This window comes from Lupinus angustifolius, chromosome LG09, assembly GCF_001865875.1.
Source record: "Lupinus angustifolius cultivar Tanjil chromosome LG09, LupAngTanjil_v1.0, whole genome shotgun sequence".
Lineage (NCBI taxonomy): Eukaryota > Viridiplantae > Streptophyta > Magnoliopsida > Fabales > Fabaceae > Lupinus > Lupinus angustifolius.
Genome location: NC_032017.1, coordinates 10,680,667 through 10,691,116, shown reverse-complemented (window position 1 = coordinate 10,691,116; position 10,450 = coordinate 10,680,667). Strand labels below are relative to the sequence as shown.

Below are 10,450 nucleotides of genomic sequence, written 5' to 3'. Positions count from 1 at the left end.
TTAAGAAGAGTCACCCCTGTCATGGCAATAAATGGAAATTGGGGAAAAGCCAATGGGGTTGAAATCCTTATGATGACTACATCTATTCTTGAACAGTGCCGACAACTTCATCAATGGAGGAAGAAACCCCAACGAAGAGCTATGAACCACCCCACCCTTCACGAGCCACGCAACCTCGGGTCGGTGGAGAAAGGTGTCCAACGGTGCTGCAACCTTGGCCGCGATGGGACATCAAAGAGTGTTGGCATCACTACGCCTCGGGGTCGTCCTGTTGTCCATCGATGGAGTTGCAAGAGCCGACCCGGACTCCTTCTCCGGTTGTCTCGCCGACGAGCCCTCCGACATCTCACGGTGAATACATGGCGGTCACGTAAGCCGATGAGAGGTATGGTGAAGGTTGTGAGGATTGTGTCCAGTTGTTCTGGTTTAAACTCGGAAACGACCACCATGGTTGAGTTGACTCGGCACATTCTATTATAGTTGGTCCAAACACGGTTTCTCTTGATTTGTTCCCCATTTCTTTCTCTTAGGTTTATCATTCTGCTAGAAGGGAGAGACATTATGGCTGGAGAAATGGAGATATGATGATAGAAGGGAGTGTGGATTTGAGTTAATTCTAACCTCCTTACCCACCTTATGCATCACTATTAACGCAAATAGAAGAACATTGTCATAAACATGTTTGATAGAGGCAATCTTGTTGAGGCAGTGAACTATGGACTCCTCATTGCATTTTTTATGGTCAATATTGTCTAAGTAAAACAAGTTATTGATGAGTGGCATTATTTGTGCTGTGCTAGTTTTTATTTTGTGAAGTAGCATGATCATTCATGAAGATGGATGTATGGTTATGAGAAGAGGTGGAGAAATGAGAATAGTTTTCCCATACTTATGGTCAAAAGAAGTAGACCCTATTATCTCTTTGAAGATTGCACCAAATGTGTGCCATGATTTCAACAACAATTTCATGGTGAGCCCAGGTTGCACTTTCACCATTGTTTGATACATTGTCTCAATCACCTTTTCCATAATATCCAACCTCTTATTAACCAAAGTAGGAAAGAACAAAAATTGCTCACTTATTGCCAAAACAAGCGGGTCCATGGATGTGATATTAACAAGAAAAGGATAATTATAGATGCATGGAGAGGTGAAGGGACTTTAACTATAGGAGTATCATATAAAAATGCAAACAGTGACGATAAGAAGAATTGTATTATACATTGTAGTGATGAATGAAGATGAAGAGTATTAGTGGTTGTTGAGGTTGTTTTTATGATGAAGGATGTTGGGTGAAAAAAGGAAGATATTGATGCTAGTGCCTTTTTCTGGTTGATGTTGTATTAGTGGTTGTTGATGTTGTTTTTGTGGGACAAGATCTTCTGTCCAAAAAATACCATGTTTTCATGTCCCTTATCAATAACATTTCTTAAAATAATATAAAATATTAATTTTTGTTTTTTATAAAAAAAAATTCTTAATTAAGTGACACATTTTGATTGGTTTGGTACACCATTGGGGATACCAATGGGTACAGGAATTTGCCTCCTTTTTTGTGAGGTTCAGTGGGCTAGTTGGGAATAAGTGGTTGCCAAAGAGAAAGAGGGTTTGTGGGTGATTTGGAATTGAGGAATAATATAGATACTTTGAGATACCTAAACAATATTATTATTCGATAGAAAATACACAAAATATTTATATTATTTATCTGTCATTATTTTGTTGAAAAAGTATTATGGGCTAAACAAAATTGGTTGTCCCCCATCACTAAAACATGTTGTAATGGAATAATGTCATAGGTGTAGGATTGTGGATATAGGTTTAGGTCTTTCATCAACCAAATTCAGTATTATCAGTAAGTCTTATACTAATGAAATAAAATTGTAAGTATAATAAAATCATGATTCAGCGATAACACCGGACAAAATCTGAAAGTATTAGTTAAAGACTTCTACCAACATTCCCAACTCCTATAACTACAACCTATACTGAGACAACAAAACCATAAATATAGTGACTTAAATATAATAAAACAAATTTTCATATGTATAAATTTTTTGTGATATGTGTATGATTATTTATCTTTTACCGATGACTTCGACAGTAATTAAATATCAAATAAACCCACTAACTCATTTAAAAATGTTATCATGTCTTATAGTAGGAAAACTAAAATATTCATCAACTTATCACCTTAAAAAACCTTCAATTTAAAATGTTATATTGGAGAGATTATAAATGTAATTAAGTGTTACTCCTTTATTATAACCACTTATTTATCACTTCATAATAGAAGCACTATGTTCTATAAATAGTGTTGGTTATTTAATAACTATTTAGTGTTACTTCTTAAAATGATTTTTTTAATTTGTGAGTTAAATATTTTTATGCTCTTAAAGTAAAGACTTTTACACGATTGATTTATAATTCATTATTGAAGTGTATTATTTTTATTAATAATTAATGATTGATTAACATAATAATAATGCCAGGTTGATAGTTTAAAAATTATATTATTAATGCATATAATATTTTCTCTTAATTTATTTGATAAACGTTGTCAATTTGTAAAATAACTTAACAAATTATACTAGTTGACTATCCTTCACTCCTACTCTCAAGACCTAGCAATGGTAAACTGTATATATGTTATGCTTATCAACTATACATGTTTTACCTTTATATTATGCCTAAAATGCACAAATAACATGTATGATTAATGCATGAACATATAATAAACTAGATGACATGTCTCATGTAAATGATATGATAGTTTTTAGCCTTTGTGAGATTTGCATCTAGGTTTACCTAACCTAGACTCAATAACTAAGACACATCTAAGACTCTAGTCTAGTCATGAAGCTTTTGAATCTTTGACATGTTGATTTGTTGAGTTGTCTTTAAGCTTTCACTAAGTCCTTTGTCTCCATCAAAACATAGGCAAACATAAGTGCACTCTTGACACATTGCACTTTCAATACCTATAGCACCCCAACTATAATTGTATCCTTAATTGGTATCGACAACAATGCATCACCATCTACTACAACGTCAATTTCAACCTTCACATGATTGGCGTGGAGATATGCATTAGGTTACATAGTATATGGGAAGTTGTGCATGTTACCAATACCAATTAAGCGCTTTGATAGGATATCCATTTATAATTGACAAGTGTTGACACCCTAAAATATCAATTCAAACATATTAGTTACTCATCAGTACAAGTTCAAACATAAGAAAGTTGGTCAATGACTTTACCTCTAGAATGATATCAGTAGCAAGTATGCAACTATCTTTGATGCTAGGACCAACACATTGTCCCTTAGTTTCTTTCTCTTGATTGTTACTTTCTAAACCACTAACTCGGTTGAGAAAGGCCTTCAAAATCTCACACATCTTTTTGCATCTCAACCAACTCGGCTCTTTTTGTGCACTTTTAAGAGGTAAGTAGTCCCTTTTGTATACCCCAAATCTGGCGCCCTGGTTATGCCCGGAGTACTCAAGCATATTTAATCACTTACCTAGTGTCTTCAGGCTATCTTCTGATGTTGTATGAACACATGAACTTTATGGCTCCCTTTCACGTGCGGACCATCACCCTTATACCTTTCCCCTACATTCTATCTTCTTTAACCGGACAAAAGTGCAAAAATGATCCCATCCAGTTTAAGTGAGTTCTTCTTATGCGTCAATGTTGTAACCAAGTGCTCGTAAGAATAGGACAAAGAAAATAATACAATTGTTGACTTGTCTTCATCATCAAGTTTCTACAAGTCATTGCTTACTTGATTGAAAGTTTTGAGGTATTGTTGTAAAGCAGTTTCCTCCTACATCTTCAGGTCATAGAGTCTTTGTTTCAAATACATTTTTTTTGTCAAAAACTTGGACATGAAGTGCTTCTTTAATGTCTCTCATGCCTTTGTTGGTGATGTTAAATTCATAACATGGTACATCACCTCATCTTATAGACAAAGCATTATGGTTCTCGTAGTCTTCTCCATCAACTCTTCCCAATCAAGTTGATCCAAATCACATTGTTTATTCTCACACAGCGCCTTCAATAGAACTTGTTGAGCCAACACATCTTTAACTCTCTTTTGTCACAATCCAAAATTAATAGTTCCATCGAACTTCCCCACCTCAAATTTGACATCTGGGTTAAAATTCATCTGAGATATCAATTGGCTCTAGTACCAATTATTGATGCAGCGAAAGTCCTTGTTGCACAACAATTATTGAGAATCAAGAGCAAGAAGAGAATATGAATTTTATTCATTGAATGATTGGATTTGAGTATTGAATGAAATGATAGAATCATAGTTTACAATGAAAGTAAACTATATATACATAGAAACAAATGTTAACTAACTAAAACTACTAAAACTAACTATAACTATAACTAGTCTAATACAATATCAACCCAAATACCAAAATATATTTCAACATCCCCTCAAGCTGCAATGTATCATGCATTTCAAGATTGAAACGATTGTGTTTAACACGATGATATACTATAATACCTCCTCTAGCTGGTGAGTGAATCCTTATCTCCAAGCCTTGGAATTTGAATATGAAGCAATGACGATGCTTAACCACTCTTGTCAGAAGCAATTTTATCCAACGCTTAACCATCTATTTGACATAAGCTTAATCATTCAATACTTAGCCATCTACTTGACATAAGCAAACCAACCAAAATGGATGAGAGGGAGAAAAATGGATCAGAATCTCGATCATAATATGTAACTTCAATGATGTAAAATACACACTATAATAATGTTATATGTTTAATGAGAGAGGTAAAAAAAATAGAGTAGTAAAGAAATGAGGTGGACGTAAATTGGTGGTAGGAAAGTAGAGTTGATAGTGCATTGAAAGTTATGACTCTTAGTAAGCCAAATAGTGCACGAGAATAACCTTCTACGATACTTGATTGTATGAATAAAGATTGTATGAATGAATACTATTGTAAACTCCTCCAAAACTAGACAGGACATACATAAATCAGATTGGAAAGTGTCACATGCTTTGTTGAAGTATTTTGACTCATGTCTAAACATCAAATGTATAAAGAAGCTTTCTTGCCAAATATTTCTTTATGTTTACAAGCTCTTAACCATATAGTTTTTTCTCAAATACCCAAATCCAAATTCTTGCTAAAGGCAAATTTCAACAAGAACTAAGGCTAAACATGTTGGCAAGCACATGGACAACCCGACCATGCAGTCATATACAAGAGAATAACCACCACACCTGATGTCTATGAAAAACTTTGTTCACCTGTAGGGCACCCATGTTTTCTAATGTGAGTGAAGAAGGACCAGGGAGAGGGTTATGTTTGAGGGTCTGAAAAGATAACATAGCGGTAATGAACAATACCACGTTGGCCACCACAAACAATGACACCAGCCAAGGAAACCACCATTTAAATGGCATGGAGTTGCGCTCACCATCAAGATTCACCGGCAATAATAGCTCCTACACCTTCTTCCAAACCGAACCACCCTGAAGAAGAAAAAGAAGACCCATAAAGAAAAGAAAGTAATTGTTGAAGCTTTTGGATTGAATTATGTGATGGCTCATGCCTCATGCAATCATGCTTTTCATCAAAGATGCCTCAATCCTCCTTTGAACACTGAAAGTATTCCACCTGATGGTGATAATGCATTACTAAATCAAGAAGAACTAAATGCCATCATGGCCCTTTGTTGAAATTTGATATGTGTAACAAAGTTGAAACTTAATTGGAGAATATAAAATGGCAATGTTGCATCCTTGAAGATGTAGATCTTGTATGTTTCCAAGCTCTTCTTGTCAACAACAACACTACCTTCCTTTGGGAGCTTCTTTCCATCCTTGGGTCTCTTCTCTGCCGGTGATAACTTCTCCAATGACTTCTTCTCAGCCTTGGGTATTGAGATGAGGAAGAAGAACCAACATGCTCTTTATCTAATGAGAATCATGATGATTCTTTGTTGAATCTTGGAATGATGGAGCTATAAATGGAAGCTGACAAAAGAATAATTATGCTTTGATATCAAGTTAAGAATCAAGAGCATAAAGAGAATATGAATTTCATTCATTGAATTATTGGATTTGAGTATTGAATGAAATGAGTAAATCATATTTTACAATGAAAGTAAACTATATATATGGAAACAAAGCTTAACTAACTAAAACTACTAAAACTAACTCTAACTATAACTAGTCTAATACAATATCAACCCAAATACCAAAATATAGTTTAAAATATATTTCAACAACAATAGTCATAAACACAAATCTTTATTCTCTAATACATAGTGGTAGTCGCTCACACTCCTAATAATGTAGGCACAAATTGACTGAATCTCGTTAACAAATTTTTTATGTTATTATTTTTTCTCTCCATTCTCTTTTAATATTTGATTGTTCGCTTGTTCTCGACCATTGCACTCCTTACATGAGTCAACTAACTTAAAGGAGACACAAAGCAAATCCCACCCATTCAGTTGGAGGGCAATGATAAGGAACCAATATTTTTGCAAAAGACACATATTTTTGAGGGATGGACCATGATGGAATTTGACTCCATGTAGCACATCAAATTTTGCTTTAGGTAGAGCAAATTCCTGTCACACATAATTGTAATGTTGAGTAAGTAATAAGAATGGGTGATTACGTTACACATACAAAACACAATTTTAGAAGGTAATAGCTAGCCAAGGTGCAAACCTCGAGAAACATGTTCACCTCTCTAGGTAAAACCATTATATAGGTGAGGCCAAGTAATTGCATGGCTTGGATGGATTGATTTTGGAAACTTCCAATGAATCACAATTGCTTGCATCAAGTCCTCGAGATGGAAGATCATAATAAAAAATATTACAACCATTATTAGCGAAATTTTAAGAATTGAAAAAAAAAAAACACAACATAAAATAGCAGTATCACATGCTCTCTAGCACATGGATATAAAGCATGTAAAAAAAAGCACCTCTTTTCCATGGATAAAACCACAACATTCATAGAATTTTTTTATTTGACAAACCAGGGCGCATTGCACATGAACATAGTTTGAAAGATGGGAGTCACAAGATACAGCTATGCATCTGAGGCTTTCCACTTTCGAGCGAGTCTCTAAGAACTAAATTGAACTTATCCTATGTTCCCCCGAAACATAAATTAACCCCAAATATTGAGCAACTAAAGAATTGCAACAGCCATGACCCATCCATCCTCTTCTAGTATCGAATAGTTCCACCAAAGCCAATACGGAGAGATAATTCCATAAACCTCCATCAACATTAAGTTTTATCCGATTCATAGTAGGCATCACCCGTTCAACCAGTCTAAAACAATGAGCAGTATCAATATTTTTGTGCTGCAGCGCCTAGAACTCTTTATGGGCATATTACACTAATTCTAGTTCAAAAAACTGTTATTTCAAGATCATTGTAGTTGACTTACACCTTGGTTGGGAATATATAGTCTAATTCTCAAGTTCTAGCATAAAAAATATATGAATAGAGAATACCTACAGGAATTGTAACAATTGATTCAAGAGCATCAAAGGCTAAAATAAACTACAGAGAGTCTATTTAGACAGGGAAATAGAGCTTACTGTTTGTCTTTATTAGTATATTTGGCTGTAGTTTCTTTGCTGTGCTAAAGAGTAATTATGAGACATGTATATAAATTTGAAGGTGCTCAGAAGAGATGGATAAAAAAAAATGGTTAAATATTAGATTGGGGTTAATCATTGTGGATAGATATTAGTTTGGTAGATAACCGCGGTTCTTTTATATCAATTCATGGTTCTTTTGCGAAATGGTTCCCTATAAGGACCGAACAATGTTTTCACTTACAATTTAAGTTAAAGAAGAACAAAGAAAAAAAGAGTAATTGGTGATTCACACTCACCTATATGAATGAGTTATAGCAAATAAGAAAGAATCTTATCCTAAGGTGTTTCTCATATGATAAAGCAAGAGTTGATTCAAAACTACAAGAAGCAACACTAGAAATTATTGTAACGTATCCAAGGTAGTTAAAATTGAAATTTTACTTAGGATTGGGAAGACAACTAAAGATCGTAAACATAGGATCGTAACACGGATAGTAAGATTTTACATATAAATAAATAAATATATATATATATATATATATATATATATATATATATATATATATTAATAATAATAAACATAGTATATTCACACATCATAGTACCAAAATAACCAACTACAAGAGTTCCAAGTAAACAAATTGGGGTTTACTCACACTGTTCACGTTTTAATCAAATTCATGTGTTAAAAAAGACATTGGGCTTAATAGACTAGGTTAATAACAACTCATCATATGTTTTTTTATAAATAAAAAATTAGGATTTTCAACAAACTCATAAATCACAATAGCAAAATATCTCAACTACACACTTCCAAGTAAAAAAGTGGGTTTGCACAGCCACTCACACACTGTTCACGTTTTACTTGGAACTTAAGTTCAGGGTTTAAAAAAGATATTGCACTTCCAAGACTGGGTTAACAGCCCATTATATGGTTTTTTTATAAATAAAACAATTAGGGTTTTCAATATGAAAGGAGCTATAAGTGCAAGAGAACTCCACAGAGATGGACTTACGGGGCTAACCCTTCACAGCAAAAAGAGGGACCCCAATCCCATAAGAACAGGCTCAGAAGAGTGGTTCCATGAAAATTAAAAAAAAAACATCGTATATAACTTGATACCCTTACTCGCATTGGTCATCTATATTCTCACCCGGGAATGGTACGAAGACTGCCTGAAAAGGCGAAGGAATGGAACTAGATGGCTTGAAATAGTCCTCCTTGAAATGCTTGAAATACTCCTTTCTCCTTGCCATTTGATAGAATTATTCCTCCTTGCTCTCCTGAACTACGTCCATCCTCAGGCTATAGTACGAGTACGCTCTCGGTAGACTTAACACCAACATAATTTCGACTAAATTTAAATCATTCAAGTCGAATAACATTCATCTAGGCCCTTGGCCTTCCATCTTACTTCCCTTATGCAAAAAGCTGTAATGATTGATTGCTAGCAGTAAGAATACAGTTAGCTCCTTTCTTCCCAGACCCGGGTTGAAACAAAGAAAGCAAAGAAATTAAGCTTCTTTCAGATCCCAATAAGCGGGTAACTAAGTTCTACTCGTCAAGTAAGGCCTTACTTTTTTAGCGAAGATCATAACCGATTCAATGTCCAAGCGGGCCTAATGAGAAGAGACCCACCTTACTCTCTCTCCTCATGTATTGTATGATATGATACATATTTACTACATGACGGGGGCCCTTCCGTTCAGAGGTAGCGAGGGAAATCGAATTCTTCCCTTAAATTCCACGTATTAATTTGACGGTGAAGGCGGGTGGCACATCTTGCTTGCTATGTATTAAGAGAATATTCGCGATTCACCTGTCGGCTCCCAAAGAATTTATCCCGAATGAGTGGGGAAAAGTCCCATTCGTCTTCGGGATAAAGAGCTTTAGGATATAGCTAGCTCCATCAAAAGGCTTCTTTGTTTTATCGGGAATGCCTTTATTCTTCCGATGACTTGACACTGGTGCAATCTCAGTTCCCACTCTTCCAGCTCTAGTTTAGTTTTTTCTTAAATAAAGTGGTGGTAGCGCGTCGAGATTTCATAACCAAAGTGAGAGTAGCCATATTAGGGGTAGCTAAGTAAGGATATCAGTCTCTGGAAGATAGCCAGACTCGGTTGTGAGGAGTAGCTGGTGGAGTAACCAATTTGCTTGTTACAATATCCTTTGTTAATGTTGACGCTGTTGGGACTGATTCCTTGACTGTTGTTTTCAAATACGCTCTTTAAAGGACAACTTCCCTTGTTAATGTACGAGCAGGAGACTAGAAGAAAGATGCCTAAAATAAGATGCTATAATATCTATATATATATAGTATGAAAGGGATCCTCAAATGCCCATATTAGCGAAATATTACTTAATAGGAAGCCTCTATGGCTTGTCTTTTTATTGGACTGATAGGGCTCGCTCTAATATTTATTTAGAATAAAGACTCACATACTTCATTCTTAATTGAATGTACAATCTTTGAATGGATGCACAGAATCCACAGCTATTAAATCCAATCTTTGAAAGAAGGAAAAGGCATATGCTAGAACTGCTTTCACGAATGAATCCCCTGTTAGGATAAAAAAGCTACTTGAGTATCCCTTGGTTTGCTAGAATATACTCTTATATGGACATAAATGCACCTTAAAAAGATAAGACTGATGTTTCCTTTAGGAGCTGAAATGTCGACATCTACTATTCTCTTAGGCCCCCTCTATTATCTCGCAAAACTAATATTTGTAGAAAGGGAATTATGTTGGCGGATTATATGTTGAAGCTTGGATCAGATTCTTCAAAAAAATTGAAGATATGAAACTCAGTTTCTATGGGAATGCTCCATATTTTGCATA

General features: G+C 34.9%; 1 long non-coding RNA gene across 1 annotated transcript in view; it reads right to left on the bottom strand.

Annotated features, from left to right (window-relative positions):
• Nucleotides 298–10,450, bottom strand: part of LOC109356074 — a 12,673-nt gene continuing 2,520 nt past the window's right edge. Inside the window, exons 2-4 of the long non-coding RNA XR_002108703.1 lie at nt 9,302–9,308; nt 9,245–9,248; nt 298–309 (exon numbers count right to left, since the gene is read on the bottom strand). This is a non-coding gene — a long non-coding RNA (uncharacterized LOC109356074). The remainder of the gene's footprint in view (nt 310–9,244; nt 9,249–9,301; nt 9,309–10,450) is intronic.